Source organism: Oncorhynchus masou, chromosome 16 (genome assembly GCF_036934945.1).
Source record: "Oncorhynchus masou masou isolate Uvic2021 chromosome 16, UVic_Omas_1.1, whole genome shotgun sequence".
Taxonomy (NCBI): domain Eukaryota; kingdom Metazoa; phylum Chordata; class Actinopteri; order Salmoniformes; family Salmonidae; genus Oncorhynchus; species Oncorhynchus masou.
The window spans coordinates 26,547,733-26,568,365 of record NC_088227.1 but is presented as its reverse complement, the minus strand read 5'-3'; the positions used below and the strand labels follow the sequence as shown (position 1 = coordinate 26,568,365).

Sequence of the window (20,633 nt, the reverse complement as noted above, 5' to 3'; positions counted from 1 at the left end):
AATGAGAAACCAGAGAGAGAGAACAGAGAGACCAGAGAAAACAGTGAGTGAGAGGTACCAGAGAGAGACCAGAGAGACCTGAGAGAGAGAGAGGAAGAGAGAGAGAGAGAGATGCCAGAAAGACCAGAGAGACCAGGGAAACCAGAGTGAGAGAGAGGCCAGAGATAGAGACCAGAAAGACCAGAGAGAGAGACCAGAGAGAGAGACCACAGAGACCAGAGAAAGACCAGAGAGACAAGAGAGAGAGACCAGAGAAACCAGAGAGAGAGAGAAAATCACTGTGCTGTGTTCCAGCAATCAGTCCCCACATTGGACGACTAGAGAAGTACATCCCATAGTGTGGTTGTGTTTGCACTGTAATTGCATGGGTCAAACACTGTGACCAATGTTAATGACTGGTGGTGCTGGGTTATTTAACTATAATGACAGGTTGATGATACCTGGATCATGTCATTGTCAATTGTCTGTGTTCCCTTCCTGTGTTTTCATTTGGACAGTATTAGAGTGTGCATGTGTTGTCATGTGTGGTAACTGCACACTAATACATGGTGATGTTGATGTTCTCCCCTCTCAGGCGCAGCTGGACCACAGGACTATGGGCTAGTCCCAAATGGCACCCAATACCCTACATAGTGCACTACTTTTGACCGGAACGTTATGGGCCTTGGTCAAAAGTAGTGCACTATAAAGGGACTAGGGTGCCATTTGGGTTAGGCTCACTGCTTAGGCCACATCTGTCAGACAGTCTGTGCAGAACCTCTCAATGACGTCAGGGGAGTGTTTAGATCAAAGTATGCAGTTCAGTGTTTTTCTCCTCTCTCTTCAATCCATATACATTTGCTCTGTCTCTTGCTCTGTCTCTTTCTAATCGTTTCTGTTTGCTTCTTACTTTCTCTCTCCCTGTCTGTCTCTCTTTCTGTTTCCTTTGCTCTACCCCTCATATGGCCCTAGCCTAGACCCCTGTCTGTCTCTCTTTCTGTTTCCTTTGCTCTACCCCTCATATGGCCCTAGCCTAGACCCCTGTCTCTCTCTTTCTGTTTCCTTTGCTCTACCCCTCATATGGCCCTAGCCTAGACCCCTGTCTCTCTCTCTTTCTGTTTCCTTTGCTCTACCCCTCATATGGCCCTAGCCTAGACCCCTGTCTCTCTCTCTTTCTGTTTCCTTTGCTCTACCCCTCATATGGCCCTAGCCTAGACCCCTGTCTCTCTCTCTTTCTGTTTCCTTTGCTCTACCCCTCAAATGGCCCTAGCCTAGACACCTGTCTGTCTCTCTTTCTGTTTCCTTTGCTCTACCCCTCAAATGGCCCTAGCCTAGACCCCTGTCTGTCTCTCTTTCTGTTTCCTTTGCTCTACCCCTCATATGGCCCTAGCCTAGACCCCTGTCTGTCTCTCTTTCTGTTTCCTTTGCTCTACCCCTCAAATGGCCCTAGCCTAGACCCCTGTCTGTCTCTCTTTCTGTTTCCTTTGCTCTACCCCTCATATGGCCCTAGCCTAGACCCCTGTCTGTCTCTCTTTCTGTTTCCTTTGCTCTACCCCTCATATGGCCCTAGCCTAGACCCCTGTCTCTCTCTCTTTCTGTTTCCTTTACTCTACCCCTCATATGGCCCTAGCCTAGACCCCTGTCTCTCTCTCTTTCTGTTTCCTTTGCTCTACCCCTCATATGGCCCTAGCCTAGACCCCTGTCAGTCTCTCTTTCTGTTTCCTTTGCTCTACTCCTCACATGGCCCTAGCCTAGACCCCTGTCTCTCTCTCTTTCTGTTTCCTTTGCTCTACCCCTCATATGGCCCTAGCCTAGACCCCTGTCTCTCTCTCTTTCTGTTTCCTTTGCTCTACCCCTCATATGGCCCTAGCCTAGACCCCTGTCTGTCTCTCTTTCTGTTTCCTTTGCTCTACCCCTCACATGGCCCTAGCCTAGACCCCTGTCTGTCTCTCTTTCTGTTTCCTTTGCTCTACTCCTCACATGGCCCTAGCCTAGACCCCTGTCTGTCTCTCTTTCTGTTTCCTTTGCTCTACTCCTCACATGGCCCTAGCCTAGACCCCTGTCTGTCTCTCTTTCTGTTTCCTTTGCTCTACCCCTCACATGGCCCTAGCCTAGACCCCTGTCTGTCTCTCTTTCTGTTTCCTTTGCTCTACTCCTCAAATGGCCCTAGCCTAGACCCCTGTCTGTCTCTCTTTCTGTTTCCTTTGCTCTACTCCTCACATGGCCCTAGCCTAGACCCCTGTCTGTCTCTCTTTCTGTTTCCTTTGCTCTACCCCTCACATGGCCCTAGCCTAGACCCCTGTCTGTCTCTCTTTCTGTTTCCTTTGCTCTACTCCTCAAATGGCCCTAGCCTAGACCCCTGTCTGTCTCTCTTTCTGTTTCCTTTGCTCTACTCCTCACATGGCCCTAGCCTAGACCCCTGTCTGTCTCTCTTTCTGTTTCCTTTGCTCTACCCCTCACATGGCCCTAGCCTAGACCCCTGTCTGTCTCTCTTTCTGTTTCCTTTGCTCTACTCCTCAAATGGCCCTAGCCTAGACACCTGTCTGTCTCTCTTTCTGTTTCCTTTGCTCTACTCCTCACATGGCCCTAGCCTAGACCCCTGTCTGTCTCTCTTTCTGTTTCCTTTGCTCTACTCCTCACATGGCCCTAGCCTAGACCCCTGTCTGTCTACTTCCCCATCCCTCCTTATATTTTCCGCTCTTGTTCCCCCTTCTTCCTCTCTTTCTCTTCCTTCCTGACCCTCTTCCCTTCTCAAAGGGTTTCAACAGAACATTTCCAGACACATTTGTTTACAATCCTCAACCTTGTCCCTTCTACAAAGAGAGAAAGAAGGAACAACCCCGCTGGAATCCAATCCTTCACTCTAGTGCTGTACATTTGTAACGGGGAATGAGAATGAAATGTTTTCTGCCATTTCTCCTGTCAACCACACCAAGAGGTTGTTTATAACTCACCTCTGTGACAATTTAATTTGTCTCAGCTCAGCAACAGCTTTCTCTATGACAGGCCATCTTAGATATTCCTGCTGCTAGCTTAACCTAGTCTAGCAAATTGTGTCAACAGGCTCATGTTGAGTATAGAGGTTATTAACCCCTGCTGGTCTTCTCTGTTAGTAATTCAATGGATCATCGATTTCCTCTGTCAAACCATCAGAATTTCTGTCATGCCTCAATCCCCCCCCCCCCTCTCAGATTGAAATGATTGCAGTAATGATGTGTGATCATAAGTAATGTATGCAGGCCAGCAGATATTATTGGTGTGGCCGCCGTTCCTTCACCACCAGATTTAATTTTCTAGGGTTTTCTTTGTTTGTTTTTCATATCTGTTTATCTTGTTTTTCTAGTTGTGATTTCCTCTGTCCCTGTGTGATAGTGTTTCATTAAGCAGAGCTCGGAGGGGAGAAAAGACACAAAAACATAATTGGGCAATTAGTCAGAACAGGAGTAGAAGAGGGAGGGAAGGAGGTAGAGGGGGAGGCAGAGAGAGAGAGAGAGGGGAGAAGAAGATTGAGGGAGAGAAAGAAAGAAGAAGAGGATGGGGGTTACAGTGGCTCAGGAGATTGCAGCCCCTCTCATCTCTGTCAAATCATATTGCCTTCACCCCCTGAGCTTTTCTACTGAAAATCCCTCACTTGTGATGCTGGGCTGGTGCTATGAAGCTTTCAGCATGCAAGCCTTTTAGCTCTGTCTGTGCAGTAAGCCATTCCTACTACTAGGCCTACCATTCGAAGGCATGACAATTACCATGGAGAAAAACAACACAGAAATCTGAGACCAGGCTACCCTATACATCAACACAGAGATCTGAGACCAGGTTACCCTATACATCAACACAGAGATCTGAGACCAGACTACACTATACATCAACACAGAGATCTGAGACCAGGCTACCCTATACATCAACACAGAGATCTGACCAGGCTACCCTATACATCAACACAGAGATCTGAGACCAGGCTACCCTATACATCAACACAGAGATCTGAGACCAGACTACACTATACATCAACACAGAGATCTGAGACCAGACTACACTATACATCAACACAGAGATCTGGAACCAGGCTACCCTATACATCAACATGGAGATCTGAGACCAGGCTACCCTATACATCAACACAGAGATCAAGGGCCCAGGCTATACTATACATCAACACAGAGATCTGGAACCAGACTACACTATACATCAACACAGAGATCTGGAACCAGGCTACCCTATACATCAACACAGAGATCTGGAACCAGGCTACCATATACATCAACACAGAGATCTGGAACCAGGCTACCCTATACATCAACACAGAGATCTGGAACCAGGCTGTTAGGGTAGCCTGGTTCCAGATCTCTGTGTTGATGTATAGTATAGTCTGGTCCCAGATCTCTGTGTTGATGTATAGTGTAGTCTGGTCCCAGATCTCTGTGTTGATGTATAGGGTAGCCTGGTTCCAGATCTCTGTGTTGATGTATAGGAAAGCCTGGTCTCAGATCTCTGTGTTGATGTATTGGGTAGCCTGGTTCCAGATCTCTGTGCTGTTTTACCCCATGGTAATTGTCATGCCATTGAATGGTAGGTCTCTCTTTCTCGGAAGACCTGAGCCCTAGGACCATGCCTCAGGACCATGCCTCAGGACCATGCCTCAGGACCATGCCTCAGGACCATGCCTGAGGAATACCTGGCCTAATGACTCCTTGCTGTCCCCAGTCCAACTGGCTGTGCTGCTGCTCCAGTTTCAACTGTTCTGCCTGCGGCTATGGAACCCTGACCTGTTCACCGGACGTGCTACCTGTCCCAGACCTGCTGTTTTCAACTCTCTAGAGACAGCAGGAGCGGTAGAGATACTCTTAATGATTGGCTATGAAAAGCCAACTGACATTTAATCCTGAGGTGCTGACCTGCTGCACCCTCGACAACCACTGTGATTATTATTATTTGACCCTGCTGGTCATCTATGAACATTTGAACATCTTGTCCATGTACTGTTATAATCTCCACCCGGCACAGCCAGAAGAGGACTGACCACCCCTCAGAGCCTGGTTCCTCTCTAGGTTTCTTCCTAGGTTCCAGCCTTTCTAGGGAGTTTTTCCCTGGCCACCGTGCTTCTACACCTGCATTGCTTGCTGTTTGGGGTTTTAGGCTGGGTTTCTGTACAGCACTTTGTGACATTAGCTGATGTAAGAAGGGCTTTGTAAATACATTTGATTGATTGATATAGCCCCACCCTCAGCCTATAGCCCCTCCCTCAGTTTATAGCCCCTCCCTCAGTTTATAGCCCCTTCCCCAACCTGTAGCCCCTGTGAAAGCCACCTGTCGTGGCCTGTACATCAGTTTGGATCAGGCCCTGACACCCACAGATTAACAGGGAAATATTTGGGTTGGGTATTTAACTGGGGATCAGGGATGGGTGGATTATGAGCCATTTGGCCAGGGGTGGAGGTGTGTGACTGCTTTCAGAGAATGAGAATCTGCCTTCGGTTTTAATTACCCTTCTGAGAAGAATTACCTTAGAGGACCAACACTGTAATGTATTCCAGCCCCCCAGTAATATCGTGTTCTGATTTCCTTCTTTCCCTTGTTCTTATTTGATGAGGAAATGTAATTGCTTGGGCAGGGAGTTTTCTCCTCACACACACCTGGATGCTCTAAATCAGATAGAACATACCCCTGACAGACACAGATAGACAGACATAGAGAGACAGACACAGAGAGACAGACATAGAGGGACATTTACATTTACATTTAAGTCATTTAGCAGACGCTGTTATCCAGAGCGACTTACAAATTAGACAGACATAGAGAGACAGACACAGAGAGACAGACACAGAGAGACAGACATAGAGAGACAGACATAGAGAGACAGACACAGAGAGACAGACACAGAGAGACAGACATAGAGAGACAGACACAGAGAGACAGACACAGAGAGACAGACACAGAGAGACAGAGTGATTCCGTTGAGATGTGTACCTACAGTCTCTTCAGAAGGGGCTCCTGTAACAATAGAATATATAATAGACACACCTGGTCACAGCATCAGATCCTGGCTTCAATGTGATGTTACCCAGGCTTGACGTTCTCAACTTGTTTCTGCCTGCAGGCTCGTGTGTGCGTGTGTGTGTGTGTGTGTGTGTGTGTGTGTGTGTGTGTGTGTGTGTGTGTGCGAGAGAGAGAGAGAGACTGCTGTGTGGTGATGGGATTACTGTTAGATCCGCTGATCAGTGGAGCAGCAACAAGCCATCAACACCTCCAGGACACCACAGTTAATCAGACTGAGGCAGAGTATCATCTGCTCTCTCTCTCTGCTCTCAGTCCTTAATCTCTATCTATCAGATCTTTCCCAGACCCACTACTGTGGTATAAATGTGTGCTGGTAGGCTAGCAGGCGTGGTTTGCAGGAAGAAAATGAAGACAGTCAAACTATACTACTCACAGATTTCTATTCACGCTGTAACTGAAGAAATGTTTGGGCACTCAGTTCCTCCTCAGGGAAGTAGTTCTATGCCAGTGTGTTAGGTAACGTGGTGAAAGACTTCAACAGTCATGTTAGCTCAAGGTTGTCTTGGCAGGTTTGGTGAGTCATGGAGAGTGGGAGAAAAGGTTCTGCCCTTTTCAGTGCCCTGCCCTTCAGAGGAGGTGTGAGCACTGAGCAGCGAGACAGACGGGCTAGTCATAAATAATCCCTAGAACTGGTAGAGGGGTGAAGAGGGGTAGGATGGGTAGAGGGGTGAAGAGGGGTAGGCTGGGTAGAGGGGTGAAGAGGGGTAGAGGGGTAAAGAGGGGTAGGCTGGGTAGAGGGGTGAAGAGGGGTAGGATGGGTAGAGGGGTGAAGAGGGGTAGGCTGGGTAGAGGGGTAAAGAGGGGTAGGCTGGGTAGAGGGGTAAAGAGGGGTAGGCTGGGTAGAGGGGTAAAGAGGGGTAGGCTGGGTAGAGGGGTGAAGAGGGGTAGAGGGGTAAAGAGGGGTAGGCTGGGTAGAGGGGTGAAGAGGGGTAGGCTGGGTAGAGGGGTGAAGAGGGGTAGGCTGGGTAGAGGGGTGAAGAGGGGTAGGATGGGTAGTGGGGTGAAGAGGGGTAGGCTGGTTAGAGGGGTGAAGAGGGGTAGGATGGGTAGTGGGGTGAAGAGGGGTAGGCTGGGTAGAGGGGTGAAGAGGGGTAGGCTGGGTAGAGGGGTGAAGAGGGGTAGAGGGGTAAAGAGGGGTAGGCTGGGTAGAGGGGTGAAGAGGGGTAGGATGGGTAGTGGGGTGAAGAGGGGTAGGCTGGTTAGAGGGGTGAAGAGGGGTAGGCTGGGTAGAGGGGTGAAGAGGGGTAGGCTGGGTAGAGGGGTGAAGAGGGGTAGGATGGGTAGAGGGGTGAAGAGGGGTAGGCTGGGTAGAGGGGTGAAGAGGGGTAGAGGGGTAAAGAGGGGTAGAGGGGTGAAGAGGGGTAGGATGGGTAGAGGGGTGAAGAGGGGTAGGATGGGTAGTGGGGTGAAGAGGGGTAGGCTGGGTAGAGGGGTGAAGAGGGGTAGAGGGGTGAAGAGGGGTAGAGGGGTAGAGGGGTAGAGGGGTGAAGAGGGGTAGGATGGGTAGAGGGGTGAAGAGGGGTAGGCTGGGTAGAGGGGTGAAGAGGGGTAGGCTGGGTAGAGGGGTGAAGAGGGGTAGAGGGGTAAAGAGGGGTAGGCTGGGTAGAGGGGTGAAGAGGGGTAGGATGGGTAGAGGGGTAAAGAGGGGTAGGCTGGGTAGAGGGGTGAAGAGGGGTAGAGGGGTAAAGAGGGGTAGGCTGGGTAGAGGGGTGAAGAGGGGTAGGATGGGTAGTGGGGTGAAGAGGGGTAGGCTGGTTAGAGGGGTGAAGAGGGGTAGGCTGGGTAGAGGGGTGAAGAGGGGTAGAGGGGTAAAGAGGGGTAGGCTGGGTAGAGGGGTAAAGAGGGGTAGGCTGGGTAGAGGGGTGAAGAGGGGTAGAGGGGTAAAGAGGGGTAGGCTGGGTAGAGGGGTGAAGAGGGGTAGGATGGGTAGTGGGGTGAAGAGGGGTAGGCTGGTTAGAGGGGTGAAGAGGGGTAGGCTGGGTAGAGGGGTGAAGAGGGGTAGGCTGGGTAGAGGGGTGAAGAGGGGTAGGATGGGTAGAGGGGTGAAGAGGGGTAGGCTGGGTAGAGGGGTGAAGAGGGGTAGAGGGGTAAAGAGGGGTAGGCTGGGTAGAGGGGTAAAGAGGGGTAGGCTGGGTAGAGGGGTGAAGAGGGGTAGGATGGGTAGTGGGGTGAAGAGGGGTAGGCTGGGTAGAGGGGTGAAGAGGGGTAGAGGGGTGAAGAGGGGTAGAGGGGTGAAGAGGGGTAGGATGGGTAGAGGGGTGAAGAGGGGTAGGATGGGTAGTGGGGTGAAGAGGGGTAGGCTGGGTAGAGGGGTGAAGAGGGGTAGGATGGGTAGTGGGGTGTGAAGAGGGGTAGGCTGGGTAGAGGGGTGAAGAGGGGTAGAGGGGTGAAGAGGGGTAGAGGGGTAGAGGGGTAGAGGGGTGAAGAGGGGTAGGATGGGTAGAGGGTGAAGAGGGGTAGGCTGGGTAGAGGGGTGAAGAGGGGTAGGCTGGGTAGAGGGTTGAAGAGGGGTAGGATGGGTAGAGGGGTGAAGAGGGGTAGGCTGGTTAGAGGGGTGAAGAGGGGTAGGCTGGGTAGAGGGGTGAAGAGGGGTAGGCTGGGTAGAGGGGTGAAGAGGGGTAGGATGGGTAGAGGGGTGAAGAGGGGTAGGCTGGGTAGAGGGGTGAAGAGGGGTAGAGGGGTAAAGAGGGGTAGGCTGGGTAGAGGGGTAAAGAGGGGTAGGCTGGGTAGAGGGGTGAAGAGGGGTAGAGGGGTGAAGAGGGGTAGAGGGGTGAAGAGGGGTAGGATGGGTAGAGGGGTGAAGAGGGGTAGGATGGGTAGTGGGGTGAAGAGGGGTAGGCTGGGTAGAGGGGTGAAGAGGGGTAGGATGGGTAGTGGGGTGAAGAGGGGTAGGCTGGGTAGAGGGGTGAAGAGGGGTAGAGGGGTGAAGAGGGGTAGAGGGGTAGAGGGGTGAAGAGGGGTAGGATGGGTAGAGGGGTGAAGAGGGGTAGGCTGGGTAGAGGGGTGAAGAGGGGTAGGATGGGTAGTGGGGTGAAGAGGGGTAGGCTGGGTAGAGGGGTGAAGAGGGGTAGAGGGGTGAAGAGGGGTAGGATGGGTAGAGGGGTGAAGAGGGGTAGGCTGGGTAGAGGGGTGAAGAGGGGTAGGCTGGGTAGAGGGGTGAAGAGGGGTAGAGGGGTGAAGAGGGGTGAAGAGGGGTAGGCTGGGTAGAGGGGTGAAGAGGGGTAGGATGGGTAGAGGGGTGAAGAGGGGTAGGCTGGGTAGAGGGGTGAAGGAAAAGAGGAGTGAAGGGGTAGAAGGGTGGTGAGGTAGAGAGTGAGGAGGTAGAGAGTGGAGGAACAATAATTTTAATCTACTCTTACTCCACAATGTCCTTTCCCACCTGGACAAAAGGAACACGTGAGAATGCTGTTCATCAACTACAGCTCAGTGTTCAACACCATAGTGCCCACGAAGCTCATCAATAAGCTAAGGACCCTGGGACTAAACACCTCCCTCTGCAACTGGATCCTGGACTTCCTGACGGGTCACCCCCAGGTGGTAAGGGTAGGCAATAATATGTCTGCCACGCTGATCCTCAACACTGGGGCCCCTAGGGGTGTGTACTTAGTCCCCTCCTGTACTCCCTGTTCAACCACAACTGTGTGGCCAAACATGACTCCAACACCATCATTAAGTTTGCTGACAACACAACAGTGGTAGGCCTGATCACCGACAACGATGAGACAGCCTATAGGGAGGAGGTCAGAGACCTGGCAGTGTGGTGCCAGGAGAACAACCTCTACCTCAATGTGATCAAGACAAATGAGATGATCATGGATGACAGGAAAAGGCTGTAGTGGAGCGGGTCGAGAGTTTCAAGTTCCTTGGTGTCCACATCACCAATGAATTACCATGTTCTAAACATACCAAGACAGTCGTGAAGAGGGCAAGACAACACCTTTCCCCCTCAGGAGACTGAAAAGATTTGTCATGGGTTACCAGATCCTTAAAAAGGTCTACAGCTGCACCATAGAGAGCATCCTGACCGGTTGCATCACCACCTGGTATGGCAACTGCTCAGCATCTGACCGTAAGGCGCTACAGAGGGTAGTGTGTACGGCCCAGTACATCACTGGGGCCAAGCTTCCTGTTGTCTCTGCTACCGCATGGCAAGTGGTACTGGAGCACCAAGTCTAGGACCAAAAGGCTCCTTAACAGCTTCTACCCCCAAGCCATAAGACAGCTGAACAATTAATCAAATGGCCACCGGACTATTTACATTGAAACACCCCTATTTGTTTTTACACAGCTGCTACTCGCTGTTTATTATCACTTCACCCCTACCTACATGTACAAATGACCTCTAACCTATACACCCGCACATTGACTCAGTACCAGTACCCCCTGCATATAGACTCGTTATTGTTATTTTATTGTGTTACTTTTTATCATTTTGTACTTCAGTTTATTTGGTAAATAAGGAAGCTTGTAGGTAAGCATTTCATGGTAAGGTCTACACTTGTTGTATTTGGCACATGTGACAAATAAAGTTTGATTTGATTTGAGAGAGAGAGAGAGAGAAGGAGAAGTTTCTACATATCTGATATGGCCTTATCTACAAGTTCTGGAAATGTGAAGTCCCACTGGGCACAAACTGGTTAAATGAACTGTTTCCACATCATATGAACAAAACAAAATCTATGTGATGATGTTGAATCAATGTGGAAAACTGATTGGATTTGCAAAAAGTAATACACTTAAAGGAGTTTAGGTCATTTGTGTGTGTTTTTTTTGGTAATTTGTGTCACTCACATTTGACCCTAAATCCAATGAGATGGTTACATTTTTTTCTTGAAAAGTAAATCAAAACTAGACTCTGAAGTGATGTCTGTCCCAGAGGGGTAGAACTGATCAGAAATCAGAAGGTCTCTGTCTGCTGTACAGTATAAGTGAAAGCTAAAGGTGAACTGCATAGCTGTAGACACCATGATACATACAGGCACTGAGATGCCAAGTCTGTCTGTCTGTCTGTCTGCTGGATATGGTCCAGGTTTGGTCCAGGACTGGCACCTGCTGTTACACTGCTTGGCATCTTCAACAGAACCCCCCCCCCCTCTTTGGGTTGTGTAAATTGGTTTAGTACGGAGGGAGGTTTTGGGTGGGCATTATAGCCAATCCTAAACATGCGGTGTGGGACATCATCTCTCCCACAGCCTATTAGCTGCCTCCATCCACCTGTTAAAACTTCAACTCACCGGGTGTCTCTTTTCAACAAAACATTTGGTTTAAATGAGTTTGGGGTGCCTGCTGCTGTTGAAATTTCATTCAGGAAATATATTATTACAAACACACCCCAGCCTGTTGTTTTTCAGTACAGTATTTAGCCTTGCTTAGCGCTCTGGGCCAATGTCACACACACTGTTATTATCTTCTGTTGATTTATCCCTCTTTATTTTTTACAAGCAGGAGATCATCCATCTCGATCACTCTCTCCCCCTCCCTTCCCCCCCCCCCCTCCCTTCGACTTCCCCCTCCCTTCGCCTTCGCCTTCCCCCTCCCTTCGTCTTTCCCCTCCCTTCCCCCTCCCTTCCCCCCCTCCCTTCCCCCTCCCCTCCCTTCCCCTCCCTTCCCCCTCCCCTCCCCTCCCCTTCCCCCTCCCTCCCTTCCCCCTCCCTCCCTTCCCCCTCCCTTCCTTCCCCCTCCCTTCCCCTCCCTTCCTCTTCCCCCTCCCTTCCCCCTCCCTTCCTTCCCCCTCCCTTCCCCCTCCCTTCCTCTTCCCCCTCCCTTCCCCCTCCCTTCCTTCCTTCCCCCTCCCTTCCTTCCCCCTCCCTTCCTTCCCCCTCCCTTCCCCTCCCTTCCTCTTCCCCCTCCCTTCCCCCTCCCTTCCTTCCCCCTCCCTTCCCCCTCCCTTCCTCTTCCCCCTCCCTTCCTTCCCCCTCCCTTCCTCTCCCCTCCCTTCCTTCCCCCTCCCTTCCCCCTCCCTCCCCCTCTTTTCTTTATCACACAGTCTGAGAGGGGGATTATAGCTATGAATATGATTATTACTGTTGCGGCAGCTATTCCATCACTCATTTGGGTGGCAACGGCAAGCTTGTTGAGTTACGCTGTTAGGTTGTATGGACTTCCAGACTACAATCTTAGGAAAAAAGGTGCTATCTAGAACCTAAAAGGGTTCTTCGGAAGTCCCCATTGGCAAACCCTTTAAAGAACCCTTTTTGGTTCCAGGTAGAAGCCTATTAGGTTCCATGTAGAATCCTCTCTAAATAGAACCCAAAAGTGTTCTACCTGGAACCAAAAAGGTTCTACCTGGAACCAAAAATAGTTATCCTATGGGGACAGCCGAAGAAATATTTTGGAACCCTAGGGGGCTTCTGCTCTCGATGGGAATCTACTTCTGGTAGCATGACTTTATGTTAGGTCCTTGGAGGTCAAGGGGTTAAGGCTATTATAAGATTAGAGCAAAATAGAGCCAAAGTGGTGGTCTTATTGAGGACCCACCCATAGAAAATGGAATTCCATAGATATCATCAAAAACCAATATAGGTTCATAAATCAAAATGGATTGAGGTGAATTGTTCTGCTCATAATGGTAAGACAATGGTAGGCAAATATACAGTAATAGGCCAACTGCAGGAATGATTAATATGCCAGCCACACTTAATCCATGTATTACAGCCTTGAGGTTTAATTTAGGTATGGCTGGTCTCCTCAACAATCTCAGCTCAGAGCTGGTGTATAGCTCAGTGTACAGGGAGAATATAACCAAATTAAAGTGGGAGGATTACGCTAGTCCTTTTAATAAAGACCATAATCTGACTGGGATTAAGCTAGGTTTAAAGGAAAAGTGACGGAGGGAGAGAGGGAGAAGGGGAGAGAGGGAGAAGGGTATAGAGGGAGGGAGAGAGGGAGAAGGGGATAGAGGGAGGGAGAGAGGAAGAAGGGTATAGCGGGAGGGAGAGAGGGAGAAGGGTATAGAGAGAGGGAGAAGGGTATAGCGGGAGGGAGAGAGGGAGAAGGGTATAGAGGGAGGGAGAGAGGAAGAAGGGTATAGAGGGAGGGAGAAGGGGATAGAGGGAGGGAGAGAGGGAGAAGGGTATAGAGGGAGGGAGAGAGGGAGAAGGGGATACAGGGAGGGAGAAGGGGAATAGGGGGAGGGAGTTAGGGAGAAGGGGATAGAGGGAGGGAGAGAGGGAGAAGGGTATAGAGGGAGGGAGAGAGGAAGAAGGGTATAGAGGGAGGGAGAAGGGGATAGAGGGAGGGAGAGAGGGAGAAGGGTATAGAGGGAGGGAGAGAGGAAGAAGGGTATAGAGGGAGGGAGAAGGGGATAGAGGGAGGGAGAGAGGGAGAAGGGTATAGAGGGAGGGAGAGAGGGAGAAGGGTATAGAGGGAGGGAGAGAGGGAGAAGGGGATACAGGGAGGGAGAAGGGGAATAGGGGGAGGGAGTTAGGGAGAAGGGGATAGAGGGAGGGAGAGAGGGAGAAGGGGATAGAGGGAGGGAGAGAGGGAGAAGGGGATACAGGGAGGGAGAAGGGGAATAGGGGGAGGGAGTTAGGGAGAAGGGGGATAGAGGGAGGGAGAGAGGGAGAAGGGTATAGAGGGAGGGAGAGAGGGAGAAGGGGATACAGGGAGGGAGAAGGGGAATAGGGGGAGGGAGTTAGGGAGAAGGGTATAGAGGGAGGAAGAGAGGGAGAAGGGGATACAGGGAGGGAGAGAGGGAGAAGGGTATAGAGGGAGGGAGAAGGGGATATATGGGGGGGGAGAGGGAGAAGGGGGATAGAGGGAGGGAGAGAGGGAGAAGGGGGATAGAGGGAGGGAGAGAGGGAGAAGGGGGATAGAGAGAGGGAGAAGGGGGATAGAGGGAGGGAGAGAGGGAGAAGGGGGATAGAGGGAGGGAGTTAGGGAGAAGGGTATAGAGGGAGGGAGAAGGGGGATAGAGGGAGGGAGAGGGAGAAGGGGGATAGAGGGAGGGAGAGAGGGAGAAGGGGGATAGAGGGAGGGAGAAGGGGGATAGAGGGAGGGAGAGAGGGAGAAGGGGGGTAGAGGGAGGGAGAAGGGGATAGAAGAGATAGTCTTTATGGCAGGGACAGGGGGAAGGAGAGAGTGAGGGAGTCTGTAGGGAGGGAGAAGGGGGATAATGGAGGGTCTGTTGGAGTGTTGGATGGCGGGAGGCACCGTTTCCATTTCTGTTCCCTGCAGAGCGGATTTAAAAGTAAAAACATACTGTACTCTCCCTAAGTAACATCTGGGCAACATTTACTATGTAACTGTGTGTATGGGGGCAGGAGGGCGGGGGATTCTTCAAAGGATTAAAAGGATTCTTCAGAATGTGTTTAGTGTAAAGTGGAGATGGGAGATTACAGCCTATGTGTTTATGTTTCTCAACAACATCATAACAATATGATAATGTTATTGTTGAGCAGTTTTCTCATGGCAGTAACATTGAATTCTATCCATCTAGATCTACAATAAAGCTGCTCTGAGAACTGTGTTTGTTCTGGCCTTTAATAAAGCTGCCTTATGAAGCAGTCACTGATCCTAGTCATGTTTTCACAGGTACTCCTCATTTAGGGCTCCTAAAATATCCATATAAGGGAACGCCCCTTTTGTGCCCAAAATGCTGCACCTCTGTGTTCTGTTCCATTAGCTTGCCATGCAATGAATACAAGACATAATCGTAGCAAAATTGACTGAGAGGCGATTTATTGCTCTGCAATGAATACTCATTCTAAAGAGTTGAGCTTGACTAGTGCATCCTGCGTAAAGAAGTGGGCTTCTACAGCGTCATTGCTGTGAATTGCCATATGAAACCATTTGGCCCAAACCCCTCTAAAAGTATTGGACGAGGGAGAGAAATAAAGCAGGTAGGAAAAACTCCATTAGACAGAGGGGGATCAAGACAAGCTGCCATAACAAGGACTGAATCCGGAAGTACTCCTGGTGATGAGGACATCAATTCTAAAAGCCTCTACGGCACAAAAACTACTTTACCACATGAAAAGCTTTTTCCCTTCATAAAAATAACACAAGTTTCTATTACAGCTTTTACGCAGAGCTTTTTAATCTCTTGTCTGTATCTTGTCTGATCACGGTTGATTGCGTTATCACTTTACTGTAAAAGTATTTGATTTGCATATGCTTTTTACAGTAGCTTGTTTTTTTTCTCCAGCATATGCTGATATGTAGGCCTACATTACATGGGCTGTTATTTATCGATTCATGTGTTATCTATAAGATTTGTGGAGGGGGTTGACTGTTCCAGAATCCCCTGCCTACCTTCGTAACACACACCCAGAGAGCCACACCCCTCAGCCCGCCTTTGAAAGACTAGGCTTGTGTGTGTGAATCACTGTCTCTCTCTCTGCGTTCAATTTCAATTCAAATGGCTTTATTGACATGGGAAATATAATACTGTTCAAAAGTTTGGGGTCACTTAGAAATGTCCTTGTTTTTGAAAGAAAAGCACATTTATTGTCCATTAAAATAACATCAAATTGATCAGAAATACAGTGTAGACATTGTTAATGTTATTAATGACTATTGTAGCTGGAAACGGCTGATTTTTCATGGAATATCTACATAGAGGGCTTTATCAGCAACCATCACTCCTGTGCTACAATGGCATGTTGTGTTAGCTAATCCAAGTTTATCATTTTAAAAGGCTAATTAATCATTAGAAAACACTTTTGCAATTATTTTAGCACAGATGAAAACTGTTGTTCTGATTAAAGAAGCAATAAAACTGGCCTTCTTTAGACTAGTTGAGTATCTGGAGCATCAGCATTTGTGGGCTCGATTACAGGCTCAAAATGGCCAGAAACAAAGCACTTTCTTCTGAAACTTGTCAGTCCATTCTTGTTCTGAGAAATGAAGGCTATTCCATGCGAGAAATTGCCAAGAAACTGAAGATCTCGTACAATGCTGTGTACTACTCCCTTCACATAACAGCGAAAACTGTCTCTAACAGAATAGAAAGAGGAGTGGGAGGCCCAGATGCACAACTGAGCAAAAGCACAAGTGCATTAGAGTGTCTAGTTTGAGAAACAGACGCCTCACAAGTCCTCAACTGGCAGCTTCATTAAATAGTACCCGCAAAACACCAGTCTCAACGTCAACAGTGAAGAGGAGACTCCGAGATGCTGGCATTCTGCTCTGCATATATTATTTGGTGTTTTACATTGTTTTTGCAGAATTCTGCATGGTGTTTGTCCCTTTTTGTGAATTCTTGGTTAGTGAGCGGACCCCAGACCTCACAACCATAAAAGGCAATGGGTTCTATAACTGATTCAAGTATTTTTGAGCCAGATCTTAATTGAGATTTTTAATATTATGTTCCTTTTGATGGCATATAAGGCCCTTCTAGCCTTGTCTCTCAGATCGTTCACAGCTTTGTGGATGTTACCTGTGGTGCTGATGTTTAGGCAGGGGTATGTATAGTTTTTTGTGTGCTCTAGGGCAACAGTGTTTAGATGGAATTTGTATTAATGGTCCTGGCAACTGGACCTTTGTTGGAACACCATTATTTTTGTCTTACTGAGATGTACTGTCAGTGCCCAGGTCTGACATAATCTGTGCAGAAGAGCCACTCAGCAAGGAAGAAGCCACTGCTCCAAAACCACCATAAATAAGCCAGACTACTGTTTGCAACTGCACATGTGGGCAAAGATTGTACTTTTTGGAGAAATGTCCTCTGGTCTGATGAAACAAAAATAGAACTGTTTGGCCATAATGATCATCATTATGTTTGGAGGAAAAAGGGGGAGGCTTGCAAGCCGAAGAACACCATCCCAACCATGAAGCACGGGGGTGGCTGCATCATGTTGTGGTTGTGCTTTGCTGCAGGAGGGACTGGTGCACTTCCAAAATAGATGGCATCATGAGAAGGGAAAATTCTGTGGATATATTGAGGCAACATCTCAAGACATCAGTCAGGAAGTTAAAGCTTGGTCACAAATGGGTCTTCCAAATGGACAATGACCCCAAGCATACTTCCAAATTGTGGCAAAATGGCTTAAGGACAACAAAGTCAAAAGTATTGGAGTGACCATCACAAAGCCCTGACCTCAACCCAGTAGAAAATTTGTGGGCAGAACTGTGCGTGTGCGAGCAAAGAGGCCCACAAACCTGACTCAGTTACACCAGCTCTGTCAGAAAGAATGGGCCAAAATTCACCCAACTTATTGTGGGAAGCTTGTGAAAGGCTACCCGAAATGTCTGACACAAGTTAAACAATTGTAAAGGCAATGCTACCAAATACTAATTGAGTGCATGTAAACTTTTGACCCACTGGGAATGTGATGAAAGAAATAAAAGCTGAAGTAAATAATTCTCTGTACTATTATTCTGACATTTCACATTCTTAAAATAAAGTGGTGATCCTAACTGACCTAAGACAGGGAAATTTTACTGGGATTAAATGTCAGGAATTGTGAAACTGAGTTTAAATGTATTTGGCTAAGGTGTATGTAAACTGCATGCACTCACTCACAAACACACACACACACACACACACACACACACACACACACACACACACACACACACACACACACACACACACACACACACACACACACACACACGATTTAGGGAGTATGTGTTGTGCCCTCCTAAATACATTTTCCTAGGAACTACAGAATTACCTTTCCAGAGTCAAATGATTATTTCTTCCCCTTTTGCTGCTCAATAGACAGCAGGCCTCATTCCATATAGGGTGACAGTGGTTGTTTGTTTGAGTGTGTGAGAGAGAATCGGGGAGTTTAGAGTGTGTGCTTGTGGTTGTGTTTAACAGTGTGCATTTCAGGGAGTGTGGCAATGTCTGTGTGGCTCTACTTGTGCGCCCAGCTGTGTGTTTTAGTGTGTGTATGTGCATGGGTTATGTACCAGCAAATCTATGTCATTAGTCAATAAGAACCGTTGAAGTGTTCTGGGACTGAATTGATGCCATATTCCGTTCAGTGTGTGTGTGTGTGTGTGTGTGTGTGTGTGTGTGTGTGTGTGTGTGTGTGTGTGTGCGTGTGCGTGTGCGCACGCTCCCTGGCTGAATATCTGACTGACTATTTGCATCCCTGGCCACCTCCTTGGCTGCCTACCTCCCTCCCTGACTCCCTGCGTGCCTCCCTCCCTGCATGCCTGCCTCCCTGCGTGCCTACCTCCCTGCCTCCCTGCCTCCCTGCGTGCCTCCCTCCCTGCCTACCTGACTCCCTGCCTGCCTGCCTACCTCCCTGTCTGCCTCCCTGGCTTCCTACCTGCCTGCCTGCCGCCCTCCCTGGCTTCCTACCTGCCTGCCTCCCTGGCTTCCTACCTCCCTGGCTTCCTACCTGCCTGCCTCCCTGGCTTCCTACCTGCCTGCCTCCCTGGCTTCCTACCTCCCTGCCTCCCTGGCTTCCTACCTGCCTGCCTCCCTGCCTCCCTGGCTTCCTACCTCCCTGCCTCCCTTGCTTCCTACCTGCCTGCCTGCCGCCCTCCCTGCCTCCATGGCTTCCTACCTCCCTGCCTCCCTGGCTTCCTACCTGCCTGCCTGCCGCCCTCCCTGCCTCCCTGGCTTCCTACCTCCCTGGCTTCCTACCTGCCTGCCTCCCTGGCTTCCTACCTGCCTGCCTCCCTGGCTTCCTACCTCCCTGCCTCCCTGGCTTCCTACCTGCCTGCCTGCCTTCCTGCCTGCCTGCCTCCCTGACTGCCTGCCTTCCTCCCTGCCTGCCGCCCTCCCTGCCTCCCTTGCTTCCTACCTGCCTGCCTGCCGCCCTCCCTGCCTCCCTGGCTTCCTACCTCCCTGCCTCCCTGGCTTCCTACCTCCCGGGCTTCCTACCTCCCTGCCTCCCTGGCTTCCTACCTCCCTGCCTGCCTGGCTCCCTCCCTGACTAGCTCCCTGGCTGTCTGCCTGGACCAAAGCCCAGATATGACATCTGTGTTGGATTTCTTATGGACAGTACTGCTGAGTGCCATATGACACAGACAGAGATGGAGATGGAGGGATAGATGGGTTTGTGTGTGTAGAGAGAGAGAGAGAGAGAGAGAGAGAGAGAGAGAGAGAGAGAGGGTTTGTTAGATCTGAGATATATGAACATCTTGTTCAATTTCTTCACCACTACTCTACTATGCACTTTGACATTTTAAATTATCTTCATCGCACCTCTACTTCACACTACAAGACAAGACAAGTGCCCTGTTAGATTCTCTGTGCATGACACCTCTGCTCTCTCTCCCTCTCATCTTCTCTCTATCCCTTTCTTTTCTCTACCAGCCAAGCACTTGCCTCTTCAAATCTTCAAGCAGACAAACCCCACAGAAGACAAGAGAGAGTAAGAAAGCCTTCCTAACAAAGAAAACATGACTGACTGTTTCAACACAGCGAGCTTATACCAACAACAAAACTCTCTCCTTGTCTGCTGTGCTACTCAGGTCTCTAATAGTGTCTACCTAACCACAACCTAACCACAACCGTAGAAGTGGTGGCTGTATTCTGGCACCTCTACAACAAAGGACCCGACACTCTACAGTCACTAAGTCCCTTTGGCCGTCCTCATAAGAGAACTCTTTTTGGTTCCAGGTAGAACCCTTTCGGGTTCCAAGTGGAACCATCTGTGGAAAGGATTCTACATGGAACCCAAAAGGGTTTTACTTGGAATCAAAAATGGTTATTCAAATGGTTATTCAAATGGTTCTCCTATGGGGACAGCAGAAAAACCATTTCAGACTCTAGATAGCACCTTTCTTTCTGAGAGTGTAGCGTGATGTTTCAGCTGTAAAAGATTACCTTTGGTGACCTGGTGTGCCTTCCTGTGTGTGTGGAGGACTTAAGGCCCACAGTTCACTGTGGAGGAGGTAGCTGGGGGTTGGGGTTGGTTGGCCGGGGGGGCAGCTAGCCTTTTCGTAGGTCAATGGCGCCCATTCACCTCAGTTTTCTCTGTAGGAGGTTGAGAACTAAATGGAATGTCCCAAACAAAATGAGCATGTCTGAGTGGGACCATTGTGAGAGCTGCCCTCATCCCTAACCTCATCCCTAACCCCAACCCTAACCCCAACCCTAACCCCAACCTTCAGGACGTGGCAGTTTTAGACATTTAGTGGGAGCCTTTGTCTGATAAGAGTCACTGTACAACAGACAGTGAATTTGGTTCAATAATCAACCTCTTCATAGTCTATTACATGGGTTGGAGCAAAATACTTTGGAGATGACATCGTTAATAGAATAGCCCTCTATTCAAAAGTCCATCTGGAATCCATTTGCTCACATGATGTTATGTTATGGAAATTCTTAACTATCTTTTGCATTACAGCAATCCATATGCTACCAAATCAACCTCCATCCTATCATTTATTTCACTCTCTATCTATGCTGAACAAAAATATAAACGCAACATGCAACAATTTAAAATATTTTACTGAGTTACAGTTTATATAAGGAAATCAGTCAATTGAAATAAATAATAATACATTTCACATGACTGGGCAGGGGAGCAGCCATGGGCCTTGGAGGACATAGGCCCACCCACTTGGCAGTCAGGCCCACCAACTGGGGAGCCAGGCTCAGCCAATCAGATTGAGTTCTTCCCCACAAAAGGGCATTATTACAGACAGAATCCCCCCTCCCCCCACGATCCCGCAGGTGAAGAAGCCAGATG

General features: G+C 49.3%; 1 protein-coding gene across 1 annotated transcript in view; it reads right to left on the bottom strand.

Moving 5' to 3' along the window:
* LOC135557759 (probable methyltransferase-like protein 24) overlaps positions 1 to 20,633 on the bottom strand; it is an 83,742-nt gene that overhangs the window by 52,213 nt on the left and 10,896 nt on the right. The gene's annotated exons all lie outside the window — the stretch shown is intronic.